At 44.7% G+C, this 12,941-nt stretch overlaps 1 protein-coding gene and 1 long non-coding RNA gene across 9 annotated transcripts in view; one reads left to right on the top strand and one right to left on the bottom strand.

Annotated features, from left to right (window-relative positions):
- PALM2AKAP2 (PALM2 and AKAP2 fusion) overlaps positions 1-12,941 on the top strand; it is a 406,552-nt gene that overhangs the window by 262,099 nt on the left and 131,512 nt on the right. The window lies entirely within an intron of this gene.
- LOC123479697 (uncharacterized) overlaps positions 1-12,941 on the bottom strand; it is a 29,707-nt gene that overhangs the window by 15,031 nt on the left and 1,735 nt on the right. For 2 of the 3 annotated variants that reach the window (XR_011651115.1, XR_008426550.1), the window contains exons 2-3: positions 11,125-11,291; positions 854-939 (exon numbers count right to left, since the gene is read on the bottom strand). This is a non-coding gene — a long non-coding RNA (uncharacterized lncRNA). The remainder of the gene's footprint in view (positions 1-853; positions 940-11,124; positions 11,292-12,941) is intronic. The other variant, XR_006655395.2, reaches the window with a different exon arrangement.

Here is a 12,941-nt window from a genome sequence, read left to right as displayed (position 1 = left end):
GGAGGCAGACGTCATTAGCTCTTTGTTCCCTTTCCTGTCTTCTCTACATGCCTCTCTGCTCCTGGTCTCCTATTTTCAGAGTCTGGTCATGAGGGTGGAGGAAGAATCTGAGGTACAGAGTGTGTGTGTGTAGCTTCAGGAACTCCGTGTGGCAGTGGGGGATACTTGTTGCCTGTCTCTCTTCCAATGGGAATGCCAATAGCAACCCCCCCCCCCAACACACACACACACTTCTGCAGAAAGGTACTCATCTCTGTACTTTCCATATTGGCTTACCTATCTCTGTGCCTGTCTTCCCAGGAACTTTATTTTTGGCCATTGTCTTTATTATCTCTGTTTCTTCGATGCCTAGCACAGGGCTTGGACACAACAGGGCTCAGTAAATGAACTACCCCCTACTAATGGGACTATGCAGAACCAGCCTACATCTTAACGCAAAGAAAAGGAGTGAAGTGGGAACGATGTTTATTGTGCCCGTTTCCTGTGTATTGTTGGGTTTGGGGAAAAATAATTGAGAACACCTCTGAAGTCCCTTTTAAATCTTTAAATTTAGAATCGATTGAAAAATCAGTCACAATGAGGGTTGGTGTTTGTTTGGTTGTTGTTAAAGCTGATGAGAGCATGTGGTTTAGGTCTGTGTGCAGAATCCATCCCTCTCCTGAACTAAATCCTCCTGCCCAATTTCAGGCAGGTGTGGGCACCCCCAGGCCTCCCCCAGGAGCAAGCTGCTGTTAGAAGGCCAGAGGAGAGAAACAGGTGTTCTCGCGATCTCCTAAAAGAGGGGAAAGGCGGTACCACAAGTGCTCAAAACTTGTCCCCCTAGCTTTTGGCTCTGTGCTGTTTAAGCCCTTACCTGTGCCCACGCCTGTAGCAGGCCTCTCCACCATTACTCCTCTTGGTTCTCAGGTCCTAGGAACTTTGCAAATAGTGGATGCTACCCTGGTAAGAAGAGGAGAATGAAATGTTGGACGATGGGCTTACATTTTCTAGTGTCTTTGGACAAAGTCATTTAGTCACCTTGAACTTCACTATAGAATGAGGTGTTATCAACCTTGTCATCGCTTGGGTTAAGAGCACCTCCAATACTAGGCAGCTCCAATTCTTTTGTGAGGAGGGTTCTCCTTTCTCAAGGCAATTTAGGGGATCAAGTGAGAGGACTTATATAATTTAGGAATAGTTCTCCATGTTCCTTCTGCAGACTGAGGCTCAGGAACACCAAGCAGCTTGCCTAAGGCCTCTGCCCCGGCTCCCGTCACCCTAGACCGGCTCCTGCTGCTATCCAAAGCTGCTTTCCTTCCTCCATTCCTCTGCTCTCTTAACGCTTCAAGTTCATGTCAGCAGCTTAGAGGCAGGTTCAGTTGTGATTAATAACATCCATTTGCATCCTCCCTCAGCATCCTGCACACGGCCGTAAACATTCAGTACGTACTTGTTGGTCGACTGGGTTCCAGGCACTGACTTTGAAAGACAAGCAGAGATTAAGTTCTGTGAGCATGGGGAAGTGGAGCCAGAAAACCTGAGTTTGGGCTGTGGTCTGGCCATTTACTGTGGGTTCCCATGTATGTCTGAGCTGTCTGTGGGGCCCCCACCGGCCACAAAACTTTCATAAAGAAGCTCTGAGCGGGGAATGCCTCCAAGCAGGTTAAGAAGTCATTAACAGACAAATATAACTTGGCGAATCTCTCCCTGGCATCTAACTTGAGACAGGGACGGAGATCAGGGAGGGAGTTCTTTGTTCTGGTTTGCTTTGCCTTGGTTTGGTTTGGTTTGGTTTTTAACAACAAAGAGCCCAATGGCTGTTGACCCACTGAGAGTCTTCAAGGTCCGTGAAAACCAGACCCCATCTGTCCTGGCAAGGGGACTATGGATGACATGGAAGATGACTCCGTGTATAAAATAATACATATATTATTTTATAATAAATGTAAAATGTTTAGCACAATAAGTTTAGTTAGCCTCTGACATCTCATATAGATACAATAGAGAGAAAAGAAAAAAAGTTCTCCTTGCGATAAGAACTCTTACCATCTATTATGTTAGCAACTTTCCTACACGTCATACAGCAATATCAGCTCTTGTCATCATGCTCTATATCACATCTCTAGTACGCTTTGGTGCATCTCTGTGCCTTATTTATTTTATAACTGGGAGTTGGTACCTCTTGACACCCCCCCTTCACCCATTTCACCCCCCACCCCACCCACCTTCCCTCTGGCAACCACCAATCTTTTCTCTGTATCTATGAGCTTTGTTTGATTTTTAGATTCTACGTAGTGAAATCATATGGTGTTTGTGTTTTTCTGTCTAATTTCACTTAGCACAATCCCCTGAAGGTCCATACGAGTTACCGCTAACGGTAAACTGCCAGTGCTTTCTGTAACCGAGCAGCTTTCCGTCGTGCACGTGTACCACGACTTTCTTACTCACTTACCCACCGATGGGCACTCAGGTATCTCGGCTATTGTAAATAACGCCACAATAGACATGGGGTGCCCGTGCCTTCCTGAATTAGTGCTTCCGCGTGCTGTGGGCTCTGATCTTCCTGTGGGCTCAGCTGTGCACTACGATGTGCTTAGAAACCAGGCACAGCCCTGTGGCGGGGAGACACCCCTTGTTGCCTGGAGACGCAAAGTTTGGACTCGGGCCAGGCTCTCAGGATACGTGTTATTCACAAGGTGCTTCAGTTTAAAACTCTGTGAGGCACCCTGACTGGTGTGGCTCGGTTGGTTGGAGCATCATTCTGCAGGCCGAAGAAGGGTTGGGGGTTTGATTCCCATTTTGGGCACGTAGGAGAGGGCAGCTGGTCAATGTTTCCCTCTCACGTTGATGTTTCTTTCTGTTTTTCTCCCTCTATCCCTTTCTCTCTCTCTCTCAAAGCAATGAAAAAATGTCCTTAGATGAGGAAAAAACAAACAAAAAAACTCTGTGAGTCAAGGTGACCAGTGGCATCAAACAAATCATAGGCAGAAAAGAGGCATTGAGATATAATTGATTGTCACCATAATTAATGCTTTTTTTCAATATCAAAAAGTGACATTCACTTAACAAATAATTCTGACGGGATACTAAAAGTTCACCAAATGTGCACGTGACTTCACCCTTCTTTTTGGTCTTGACTGTTTTTTACAGATAACTTCTCCATTGACTCTGAGATCCTTAATCCTAGTTTAATAATACTAGTGGGTGGCTAAAATAAATTACCGTATTTTTCAGACTATAAGATGCACTTTTTTCCCCCAAATTTGGGAGGAAAAGGGGGGTGCGTCTTATAGTGCAAATGTAGCTTACATTTATATTGATGAAATATGTTATTTATGTTATTAAATATTGTACCACATTTTTTGCCTCAAAATTTTTTTTCCTATTTTCCTCCTCTAAAACCTAGGTGCATCTTATGGTCCCAAAAATACGGTAGTATAGTGAAGTATATTGCTGGTCTCTTACATGGATCTTTAAGTAACAAATGCTACAGGAACTACTATAAAGGACACACGGACAAAATCAAGGGGGAGGGTGGAAGTGGGGGAGGGACGGGGGTTTGGCTGGGGTGGGGTGGAGGGATGGGGAGAAAAGCCACACAACTGTAATTGAATAACAATAAAAAATTAAAATTAAAAAAAAGTAACAAATCCATTTCTGAAATTCTCCTTCTATGTGTAATTGTTACAAATCGAATGTCTATTTCCACAGGAAACTGACCTTTTAAAGACAATACAAGGCCCCTCCTTTTAGAATTAAAGAATGTTTGCTCTACAACTTTAGATATTTAGTGCATTAACTTTTTAGAAAGCAGGGCACATCTGGAGAATATTCCTGCGCTAAATATTTGCTACCTGTAACAAGGGAAAATGTGTCTAGGCTCTTCTCTGCACCTAATTATCTTTTAAAACTCTCTGAAATTTCTTTTATTCCACCGTACACCTTTCAGTTAACCTGACGTCTCTTTTCACCTCATCGAACTGGTTGCAACTGGGAATACTTCCATCAAATTCAAAAGAAATGTGACCCCCTCACCACATCCAGATCTGAAAACAACCCTAAGCTGTAGTTCAAAATTTTTTAAAAAAAGCTCATATTTAATAAAGCCTTGATATCCTACGTTGCTTGAATCAACATTTGAGAAATCTAATGACAGAAATCTTAGGGGGAAAAGTGCATTTAACTAAGGTAATTAAATATGTTTTCTTGAATTATTTTGCTGCAGTTCATAAGGAACTTCCTAATATTGCAGTGATTTTCTTGGCCTTGATTTTCTGATCTGTCTTAGTTTAGCTGTCGATACCATGAATAAGAATTCACCTTCATTGGTGACTTGACAGAAGAATTCCAAAAATAAAGGGCTATCATCACCTGCTACAGAAATATTCCTATAGCCCTGACCGGTGTGGCTCAGGTGGTTGGGTGTCATCCTGAGAAGTGAGAGGTCACCAGTTCAACTCCCAGTCAAGGCACATGCCTGGGCTGCGGGTCCAGACCCTGGTCAGGGCACGTACAACTGGCAACCAATTGATATCTCTCCCTTTCTTTCTCCTTCCCTTCCCCTCACCCTAAAAACAAACAAACATACAAACCCTATAGCCTTTTGTCAGATGGAAATTTGACAAGTTTCCTTCCTGTCCGCGTTTTCCCTGCCCAACCTTTCCTGGGATGTGCAGGCAGAGAGGTGCAGGCACCTTCTCAGTGTGGCAGCCTCTCTGACTTAGATTTTCTATTTCCCTTGTGTCTGTGCCAATTAAAGCCAGCCCCAGGCTGTGCTTGTGCCTTATTTTCAGAGATTATTGTGTAAGAGATGTTGATGGTCTCCTGCACTGTTTTCCCTCAGTCTTCTTTCCTCGCCCCTCTCCTTTCTCTCCTTTGAAGTCTGTGCATTTGACATTTTTTGAAAAGGCCTTTCGCACATTTGGGTTATTGTAATGGGAAATTGCATCAGGGGATAGAGTTCCAAATCCCTGTCGAATGACTCGTTCGAGAAGCACTTCCTAAAGCACATACCACCCCTCCTTAACAGTCATTTCTCTGCCATTTATTTTGTGCAAAAGTTTGTATTTGGGGTCTGATACTTTTTCCTTTCCCATAAATGTTTAAAGTGACTGTTTCGACTTGAGTCATAATTTATAGAAACAATCTAATGAACATTTGATAAGCTATCACTGTGAAGCTGAATTTTCTCGTGATCTTTGGTAGAAACTGTATGAATATTTACAAGGTTAGGATGATGTACTGACCCTTTTATATTCTGCTTTCCTTCTTCATAATGTGATTTTCGTGTACACGCCTCTGCATTTTTCAGCTTGGGATGAAAAATTTTAATCTTTTTGTCATTATTTTGATATATCTTCTCCAAAACAAATTATTATGTCAAAGATTACAAATGATCTTATAGTTTCCTGGAGTTCTTCTGCTACAAGTAACAGAAAATTATATCTCAATTGGCTTTAATAATAAGGAAGCAATACAATGACCCATAAGAACTCCAGCGGTGGGGCTGCCCTGGAGTTGTTTAACTTCACAACACAGGGACATCCTCAAGGGCCCAGCGTGCTTCCATGTCTCTGTTCTGTCATCCCGAGGGGCTCATCTGTGTCATCAACTGGCAATTCTCATGGTCACAAAGAGGCTGCCTCAGTCCAGGCATCACTGATCCTCCTAGACATGGCAATGTTCAGTAGAAGAAGAGAGGAGTTTCTTCATCATTTTAAAGAACAAGAAAAGATTTCCCGAAGGTCCCAATCGGGCTTCTGTTTCATTGTTCCTTCAGTTTCATTGGCCAGTGCCTGCCCTACATGAGTCACTGGAGAGGGGCATGGGATTTCTATGACTGATTTAGTGAAACACAGGGCCATGTGGAGGAGGGTAGCTTACCTGGACCATATGGGCTCTATTTCACAGACGGATGCTTTCTGCCACACTTCTCTTGTATGTATATTCTAGATTATCTTTTCTCATCCTATCTAAGTAGTAAGTCGGCCATGTGGGAACATAGATCATACCTCCCAAAGATCCCCAACACTGAACTGGCACCTGAGTTAAGAATTTTTTCTCTAAACGGACTCATAGACACAGAGAGCAGACTGGTGGTGCCAGATGGGCGAGGAGTCGGGGGACTGAGTGGAAAAGGCGGAGGGATTAAGAAGTACAAATTGGCAGTTACAAAATAGTGGTGGGGAAGTCAAGTACAGCCCAGGGAATGTAGTCCGTATATATTGTAGTAACTGTGTGATGCCACGTGGGTGCAGGAACTATTGGGGGACACTTTGTAAAGTATTGTCTCAGCATTGTGCTGTACGCCTGAAACCAATACAGAGTAATATTGAAAGTAAACAGTAATGGAAAAATAAATATTTTTAAATAAAAATTTAAACAATTAAAAAGAATGGTTTCTCTACGCAGCCATTGAAGGGGAAGATACAGGGCTTTGCCCCCTAAATTCTTCTTCTTCTAGGACGGAAAGAATTTAGGGGGAAGCAAACCCCTAGTTCACTGCTCCTTCCCTGTTTCCTATGGTTCGGCTACAGAAGTCCTGATGAAGAGGCTGGGCTCTTCAGCACGGTGGGCTGCCCTCCACTGTGTTGGCGCGTGGGGGTAGCACAGTATGCACACGCATTTCCATGTGGTGCTGTCAAAACTCTTTCCATAAGTGACCCCCATGAAAGATGACCCCCATGTAAAGATGAGCCCCAGGGGAGAGTCCAGAACCCGCTCTTCAGAGTCTTAGTCCACGCTGCAAGAGCTGCCTTTTTAAATGGCTCAAAAACATAACCTCCCATCAAAGCAAATGGAAGACCGCTGGCTGGATAGGACAAAGGCATTTTTTAAAAGATTTTATTTATTCATTTTTAGAGAGAGGGGAAGGAAAGGGTGGGAATGGATCAATGTGTGAGAGAAACATCACCCTGACTAGGAATTGAACCGGCAACCCTTTGTTTTGTAGGCCAGTGCTCAGTCCACTGAGCCACAGCAGCCAGGGCAGGAGAAAAGTATCTTTATCCCAGTAGGCATCAGACCAAAGCTACAAGTCCTCTGGGTGTGGGTGCATAATCGGAGTCAGTGACACTGTGAGAAATTGGTGCCCATTTGTCAGAACACCTTGCCTCTTTGTTCATTGTGACATCAGAGTGTGCCCAGAAACCTGTAATTCTGGGGTAATATTTTGACTCTTGGAGAAAAAGGAAGAAGGCAATGTTGACAGGCTTTCTTTCCCTTTTCCAGATAACCCCTCAGTGCAGAGTGATTTGCTTTTGACTAATGTAGGGTTTTATCACTGGTTAGTGGGGACTTCCTCTAAGTGAAGGCCCAGGGCTATCAGCTCCCTGAGGGCCATTCTGCCTTCCCTCTAGTTCTGCCTGTGAAGGGAGGGGCCTGAAAGCAGAGAGCAAGGAGTGGATGCCCTGGCTAGTGTGGTTCAGTGGATTGAGCACCAGCCTGCAAACCAAGTCAGTTCAATTCCTAGTCAGGGCACATGCCTGGGTTGTGGGCCAGGTCCCCAGTTGAGGGCATGTGAGAGACAGCCACACATTGATGTTTCTCTTCCTCTCTTTCTCCTTCCCTTTCTCTAAACACAAATAAATAAAATCTTTTAAAATAGGGGGCTGGGACTGGTTCCCTAAGAAGCACCCCTGCCTCCCTGGTAGGGAAAGGAGCCAGGGTATTTTTTAAATGCTGCCTTTGGCAACATTCTCTCTGCCTCTAAGGATGTTGCTTCTTCCTCTAACAGTTTTTCATCATAGTTTTCATCATCATCATATTTCTTTAAGAGTATAAATGAAAAGGTGTCACTTTGGAGGATTTTCAGAGGTAGCAACTGCGATCCCAAACCCTCCTTAGCTCACATCTCAAAGAAGAAGGCACTGACGGTGCTTGAATATTGCAGCTCTGGTTGGCCACTAAAGAAAAAGTAAAAGGCTCAGTGGCTGCCCACAGCAGTTTTCGAGGGGCACCAGGAGGGGCATGGCCCAGGAACAGAAACACAGAGGCATCTCAGCTGGGGCGTAATCACAGCCTGGGACACTTGAAGGCTGTTTTGCAGTGGAAGTAGACAAGTGTCTGACTCCAGAAAACTGAGCTAGGGCTCCTAGTTGCATAGAGTTCAATTTTAGCTCAATATCCAGAAGTACATTTTAACGTGAAACTCGGTAAAAATGGAATGGGCTATGTATTAGTTCTCATAACCAAGTACCGCAAACTGGGTGACTTAAAACAGCCCTGTGTTTTTCTGGGTTGAAATGTAGTCTCTCACAGTTTGGGAGGCCGGAAGTCCAAAACCAAGGTGTTGTCAGGGCTCTGCTCGCGCTGAGGACCCTTTGGGTAGATCCTTCCTGGCCTCTCGCAGCTCCTGGCCGCCCCTTGGTTTGTGGCAGCATAACCCTAATTTCCACCTGTCTTCCTGTGGCCTTCTCTGTGCATCTGTCTTTCTTTTTGTCATCATATTGGACATCATATTGGACCCCACTCTGATGACCTCATCCGCACTTGATTAGCTCTGCAAGGACCCCGTTTTATATATAAGGTGCCGGGGCGAAGACTTCAGCATATCTTTTTCAGGAACACAATTCAACTCATAACAAGCTGCCTCTATGGTAGTCACTTCCTTTTTTCCTACCAATACAATCAGAGTGAGTTGTTTTTCAAGATGCATACAAAGAGATGTGAGCATTTAATGGAGAATAGGACTAGATGGCTTCTGGTGTCTCTTCCAACCACAGCACTTCCTAATCCCACGGGTCCTCTTGGGAAGAGCTCTACTAAATCCTGGGACCATACTCGGCCAGTCTTGGTGAAATGTCACACGCACAGAAACAGAGTCCAGCTTCCGAAGATCACTAATAGGAATGCCAATCTTTCCTTTTAATTCCGAAGAACATCCGTGAAGATCCCTTTTTCTGTCCTCTGCAGCTGCACCTCTCGGAGACTCTCTGTTTTAGTCAGTGCTCTTTGGGGAGCACATGACCGAATCCTAACTCAGAATAGTTTTGCAAAGCAGGTTTTACTTATTCTCAAGATTGTGACGTCTAGTAATCGTTCTTTGACTTGGAGTCCCTCCCTCAGCGTTGCCTTCTGCTCTGCTGGCTTCCTTCTTGGAAAAGCTGGACGCTTAGGGTTAGAGCTTAGCTGATTATCCAACTCACTGGGCAAGTGTTAGGGAAGGGCTGTGGCTGACTGTTGCTGGGCCAACTTTGTCATCTTGTATCTGTCACATGCTTATCCTAAATTTGTCACTGGGACTCTGCTGTCCTCCTGAGGAGGGAAGGTGAAGATTGTAGATAGCTGCACCTGAATCACACAGACTGGGAATGGAGCATAGCACTCCAAAGGAAAATTGGGGTGTTATTAAGATAATACATAGCAATCAGTGTTGGAGAGGACAAGGTAATAGCTGTCCACTGTGGTTCCTTAGCTCCTTCCCTCAAACTAATGGTGTTTCTTAGTGGCGAGATGGATAGACAGACACAAATGACTGATATATGAGGGGGGCCCCCCAAACCCAGAATTTATTTATAAAAAATTGTACATTCATTCTTACATGTTTAAACTTCAGTCACCTTCAAAGTGCTCTCCATTTGGTGTGATACACCTATTGAGACTTTTCCACTGCTCAAAACAGTGTTTGAACTTGTTGATTTTGATGCCTTTTAGTGCTTCTGTCATTTTTTGTTTCACTTCTTCCACGTCAGCAGAAAGTTTCCCTTTGAGGACTTTTTTTTCATCAGAGGAACGAAAAAAATGTCACTCAGGGCAAGATTGGGTGATTAGGGAGGGTGAGGCATGGGGATCATGCCGTTTTGGTCAAAAACTGCTGAACACTCAGTGCGATTTGGGCAGGTGTGCTCGTAAATCATCTGTGATGAAATGGGCAGACCTTGAAAGAGTCTTCAAAAAAAAATTCACTGAAGCTGAAGGCAGCCTCTCACAACAATGCCAGCTGGTACACTGATACAGATGGGTTCCTAGAACACTCACCTAGTAGGGGAAGCCTGTGCTACAGGGGTCAACCCTCCAGAAGATAACTCCATTTTTGGGGGGGTCCCCCTTGTAGATGGGTAGGTAGGTGGATGGATAGGTAGATAAATATTATCCATTAGGTAGATCCATCCATCCATCCATCCATCCATCCATCCTCCCATCCTCCCTCCTACCTATCTATTTAAAATCTAGGCAGCTTAATATCTGTCTCTTGGTTTTCTCTTCCCTTTTCCCCCTGCCTTTTCAGCTTGTCTTTCCTACTCATTTCTAAAAATATAAATTATAAATACCTAGCTAATACTGATTGGCAAATACTAATCCCTCCTTTAAGGGTAGTGAAGAGGAAAACATGGAATCAGCCAAGACCAGATTGCTTTGGCATCCGTGGGGAGGAAGAGAGGGACTCAGAAATGGCGTTTGTCCCCATCACATATCAAACCACTAGAGTGATCCTGTGTCATCTCAGTTGCAGGTGCTTTAAAATCTCGCATCTGTGTCCAGGGAAGAAGTAGATAAGTTTGCACATGATAGTGTGAGAAGAGTTTGGGAGATAAATGCCCTGATGCGAGTTACGGATGCATCCCTAAAGTCTAGTCAAGCAGGGTCTGTGTTTCAGCTTCCAGACATCTGCAGTGGATCAAGCCGAACTCCCAAATGGGACTTTAAACTTGAGAAACATCAGGCTTGTTTGTTTTCTATCACACAGATACTCTTGAATTGGAGGGGCGGGGGAGGAAACACTGGATCATGAAATAATATTAAAATTAATTGATATCTTTTATCCTCTGCCTTCAACACATTCAGCCCTAGAGCAGCTCAGACTCAAACCCTCTAGATAAAACAACCCTCCCCCTACCTCTGTGCAAACAGCCTGCTAAGAGCATTTAGCATCCCAGCCAAGGCCTTTGGCCCTGTCTCTGGGATGCATCCTGACCACCTTCTGTTCCCCGTCCTGCATCACTGGTCTTGCTCCTTCTCCCTCTCTGACTTTGGGTGGAGGCTCTGATCCCACATCCTACCATGGACTTGTTTCTGGGAACTGCCCACTGCCCCACACCCATCAGCTGCCAGTCAGAGGCTGTCCTGTTTTATGCCCTGACCCCGTGGTACCCAGCTGGATTGATTTGTTAGGGCTGCTTAAACAACAGAAATTTATTTTCTCACACTCTGGAGGCTAGATCAAGTCCAAGATCAAGGTGTTGGCAGGTGTGGTTTCTTCTGAGGCCTCTCTCCTTGGCTTACAGATGACCATCTTCTCCACGTGTCCTCACATGATCTTTTCTCTGTGTGCATGCACCCCGGAGGGTCTCCATGTGTCCAAATACTCTCATCTAAATAAGGACACCAGTCATTGGATTAGGGTCGACTCTAATGGCCTCATTTTAACATAATAGCCTCTTTAAAGGCCCTATCTCCAAACATAGTCACATCCTAGGGACTGGGCATGAGGGCTTTAACCTTGGCTGGCCACCTCTCCACCTGCAGGCCCCTCAATCTGCTCCAAACTGGGAGTCAGAAACTCCCACCTAGCTAAAGTCATTTCTACATAAGCCTAGTTAAGGACCATAATTTGAGGGGTAAGGAAGGGACGAAGTCATCACCACTATTTGGGAAAATTGAAGTTAGCTGATAACCCAGTAGAGGCGTGAATTATGATCCCAGCCCCATGAAGGTTTTCAAAGCTTCTCTTTCGATCTGGACCTCTGCTCTTTCTCCTGGCAACGCTCTTCTCAGCCACAGTTTGTGAGGCTGCGTATTCCTAGAAGTCGTTTATTTAAAAGTGAAGCCACTAGGGCATCACAGCATAAACATCATAATAATGCCTTTCCTTGAGTAATTGCTCTGTTCCTGGCACGGAACTGAGGAGTGATGCATACTATTTCAGCTAATCTACATCCAAACCCTGAGTTTGTTATGATTATCATCATTTTACAGGTAAAGGAAAGTGAGGCGGGTGAAGGGAGTGGTCATGTCGTTCTTCTGCCAGTTTCCACAATGAGTTACTAACCAGCTTTGGCCAAGCCAAATTATATTTTAAATTGATGGCTTAAATTCAATCTACTTAAAAATGTCTTCTTCCAAAAAGAATTTGAAGTGGGATTAGTTCACAACTTTTCTGAGCCTCCTCATGGGGGACTTTGAGGGAATTAAAGCAGATTAGGATGGTAGACTCAGATACCGTCAGGGGCCAGACTGTTACTGTTAGTGAGTGACGTCAAACCACAAGTAAAGCCGTAGGGTATGATGGGTAATGAGGGCAGTCAAAGAAGCAATCGCATCTCTTATCTGCTGCTACCATGCAGAGCTGTGGATGCCGGGCCCAGTTTTGCGAAAACTTTTTTTTTTTTTGGAGAAACTAGATGTTTGGATGTTCACGTAAATTCTTGTTGCCAATTTTAAACATTGGCAACTAAGTCATTTAAAACAACAATGTTTTGCAGATTAAAGCATGTCTACAAGCTAGATGGGTCACCATCGATAACTTCTGATGATTGCCCTAAGAACCTTCCTGAACTTTCCAGAGGATTCTTTTAAAAATATCCTTTCCTCTACACATTTCCTTAATTCAGTTGGGTTTTCTGAATGGCTGGGTGAGCTCCCACAGGTCACCTGACACCACCACAGCCCCTCCACAGGGGAAGGGGAGGAAGCTCTGCTGGCAGGACACCCAGAACTCAGCCAGGAAATGTAACATCCTGACCACCTAGTGGGGGAAGGCCCCATGCAGTGAGGAAAGGAGCAGTGCTAGAAATCAGGTGGCCCAGAGAGAAAACCACCTCCCTGACGTCCAGCTCTCTGAGGGCTGGGACCAGGTCTTTCTACCCAGGTGTTCCCAGCCCAAGGACAGTGCAGGGCACACAGTAGGAATGCAAAGGAATGAGGTCCAGGTGGGGAGTGATGTGAACACAGGCACATTTGTGAAAAATAATGATGCTGATGGTATGGAAGACATATGAGCTGGGGGACCTTGCCTCACGAGG

This window comes from Desmodus rotundus, chromosome 1, assembly GCF_022682495.2.
Source record: "Desmodus rotundus isolate HL8 chromosome 1, HLdesRot8A.1, whole genome shotgun sequence".
NCBI lineage: Eukaryota > Metazoa > Chordata > Mammalia > Chiroptera > Phyllostomidae > Desmodus > Desmodus rotundus.
Note: the sequence above shows the minus strand (reverse complement) of the source record. Positions and strands in the feature narration are given on the sequence as shown.